The sequence below is a fragment of the Lampetra fluviatilis genome, unplaced genomic scaffold, assembly GCF_964198595.1.
Source record: "Lampetra fluviatilis unplaced genomic scaffold, kcLamFluv1.1 SCAFFOLD_1224, whole genome shotgun sequence".
NCBI classification, from domain to species: Eukaryota; Metazoa; Chordata; class Hyperoartia; order Petromyzontiformes; family Petromyzontidae; genus Lampetra; species Lampetra fluviatilis.
This window is the reverse complement of record NW_027621480.1, coordinates 15,001-18,059: the sequence shown is the minus strand read 5'-3', so window position 1 is coordinate 18,059 and position 3,059 is coordinate 15,001. Positions and strand designations below refer to the sequence as shown.

Here is a 3,059-nt window from a genome sequence, read left to right as displayed (position 1 = left end):
ATCCCCTTTGCGTGATGACGTCGCCGCGTTATGGACACCCCTCCCCTTGCGTGATGACGTCACCGCGTTCTGGACCCACTTGCGTTATGACGTCACCGCGTTCCGGACCCCGCTTGCGTGATGACGTCGCCGCGTTCTGGACCCCCTCTTTGCGTGATGACGTCGGCCGCGTTAAGAACCCCCCCCCCCCCCCGCTTGCGTGATGACGTCGCCGGGTTAAAGACCCCCCCCCCGCTTGCGTGATGACGTCGCCACGTTAAATACCCCCCCTGCAGCTTGCGTAATGACGTCACCGCGTTCTAGATCCCCCCCTCTTTGCGTGATGACATCACCGCGTTCTGGACCGCCTCTTTGCGTGATGACGTCGCCGCGTTCTGGACCCGCTCTTTACGTGATGACGTCGCCGCGTTCTGGACCCCCCCCCCCCACTTTACGTGATGACGTCGCCGCGTTAAGGACCTCCCCCCCCCGCTTGCGTGATGACGTCGCCACGTTAAATACCCCCCCTGCAGCTTGCGTAATGACGTCACCGCGTTCTGGATCCCCCCCCTCTTTGCGTGATGACATCACCGCGTTCTGGACCGCCTCTTTGCGTGATGACGTCGCCGCGTTCTGGACCCGCTCTTTACGTGATGACGTCGCCGCGTTCTGGACCCCCCCCCCCCCACTTTACGTGATGACGTCGCCGCGTTAAGGACCTCCCCCCCCCGCTTGCGTGATGACGTCGCCACGTTAAATACCCCCCCTGCAGCTTGCGTAATGACGTCACCGCGTTCTGGATCCCCCCCCTCTTTGCGTGATGACATCACCGCGTTCTGGACCGCCTCTTTGCGTGATGACGTCGCCGCGTTCTGGACCCGCTCTTTACGTGATGACGTCGCCGCGTTCTGGACCCCCCCCCCCCGCTTTACGTGATGACGTCGCCGCGTTAAGGACCTCCCCCCCCCCCCCGCTTGCGTGATGACGTCACCGCGTTCTGGACCCGCTCTTTACGTGATGACGTCGCCGCGTTAAGGACCTCCCCCCCCCGCTTGCGTGATGACGTCACCGCGGCCTAGGCTCTAGGCGAGGCCTGTGCGCTCCCGTCACCGTGGGGTGGCCTTGAGAAGTGGACTTCGAGGCGCGTCTCGATTATTGACAACTACAACAACATCAACAACAACTACTACAACTACAACAACAACAACTACAACAACAACTACAACAACTACTACGTAAACACCACGAGGGGTTTACTCTTCAGCAAAGGTCTGTCTGTGTGTGTGTGTCTGTGTGTCTCTGTGTGGGTGAGTGGGTGAGTGAGTGGTGGGTGAGTGGGGTGGGTGAGTGGGTGAGTCGTGGGTGAGTGGTGAGTGGGTGAGTGGGTGAGTGGGTGAGTGAGTGGGGTGAGTGAGTGGGTGAGTGAGTGGGTGAGTGGTGAGTGAGTGAGTGGGTGAGTGAGTGAGTGGGTGAGTGAGTGGGTGAGTGAGTGGGTGAGTGAGTGGGTGAGTGAGTGGGTGAGTGAGTGGGTGAGTGGTGAGTGAGTGAGTGGGTGAGTGAGTGAGTGGGTGAGTGAGTGGGTGAGTGAGTGGGGTGAGTGAGTGGGTGAGTGAGTGGGTGAGTGGTGAGTGAGTGAGTGGGTGAGTGAGTGAGTGGGTGAGTGAGTGGGTGAGTGAGTGGGTGAGTGAGTGGGTGAGTGGGGTGGGTGAGTGGTGAGTAAGTGAGTGAGTGTTCAGTGAGTGGGTGGGTGAGTGGATAAGTGAGTAGGTGAGTGGATGAGTGAGTTGTGAGTGAGTGGGTGAGTGAGTGGGGTGAGTGGTGAGTAAGTGGGTGAGTGAGTGGGTGGGTGGGTGAGTGAGTGAGTGAGTGGGGTGAGTGGTGAGTGGGTGAGTGAGTGAGTAGGTCGGTGAGTGGGGTGAGTGAGTGGGTGAGTGAGTGAGTGAGTGGGTGAGTGAGTGAGTGGGTGAGTGAGTGGGTGAGTGGATGAGTGGGTGAGTCGTGGGTGAGTGGTGAGTGGGTGAGTGAGTGAGTGAGTGGGTGAGTGAGTGGGGTGAGTGAGTCGGTGAGTGGGTGGGTGAGTGGATGAGTGAGTAGGTGAGTGGTGAGTGAGTGGGTGGGTGGGTGAGTGAGTGAGTGGGTGAGTGAAGTGAGTGAGTGGGTGAGTGTGTGGGTTAGTGAGTGGGTGAGTGAGTCGGTGAGTGGGTGGGTGGATGAGTGAGTAGGTGAGTGAGTGGGTGGGTGAGTGAGTGGGTGGGTGAGTGGATGAGTGGGTGGGGTGAGTGAGTGAGTGGATGAGTGAGTGGTGAGTGGGTGAGTGAGTGGGTGGATGAGTGAGAGAGTGGGTGGGTGAGTGAGTGGGTGAGTGAGTGGTGAATGGGGTGGGTGAGTGGGTGAGTGAGGGAGTGAGTGGGTGAGTGAGTGGATGAGTGGTGAGTGGGGTGGGTGAGTGGGTGAGTGAGGGAGTGGGTGAGTGGTGAGTGAGTGGGGTGAGTGAGTGAGTGAGTGGTGAGGGAGTGGTGAGTGAGTGGGGTGAGTGAATGCGTGAGTGAGTGAGTGGGTGAGTGAGTGAGTGGGTGGATGAGTGAGTGGTGAGTGGGGTGAGTGAGTGGATGAGTGGGTGGGTGAGTGAGTGAGTGGATGAGTGAGTGGGTGAGTGAGTGGATGAGTGATTGAATGCGTGAGTGGGATGGGTGAGTGGGTGAGTGGGGAGTGAGTGAGTGGATGAGTGAGTTGTGAGTGAGTTGGGTGGGTGAGTGAGTGGGTGAGTGAGTGAGTGGGTAGGTGAGTGGATGAGTGAGTGGTGAATGGGGTGGGTGAGTGGATGAGTGAGTAGGTGAGTGGATGAGTGATTAAATGCGTGAGTGGGTGAGTGGAATGGGTGAGTGAGGGAGTGGACGAATGAGTGAGTGGGTAAGTGGATGAGTGATTGAATGCGTGAGTGGGTGAGTGTGGTGGGTGAGTGAGTGAGTGAGTGAATGAGTGAGTGGATGAGTGAGTGGGGTGGGTGAGTGAGTGGATGATTGAATGCGTGAGTGAGTGAATGAGTGAGTGGATGAGTGAGTGGGGTGGGTGAGTGAGTG

General features: G+C 58.5%; 1 protein-coding gene across 1 annotated transcript in view; it reads left to right on the top strand.

Annotated features, from left to right (window-relative positions):
• Positions 1-1,009: 1,009 nt before the first annotated feature.
• The window catches only part of LOC144955315 (small ribosomal subunit protein mS38-like), a 9,709-nt gene continuing 7,659 nt past the window's right edge, over positions 1,010-3,059 (top strand). The window contains exon 1 of the mRNA XM_078885564.1: positions 1,010-1,248. The gene's annotated coding sequence lies outside the window, so the exon portion shown is untranslated. The remainder of the gene's footprint in view (positions 1,249-3,059) is intronic.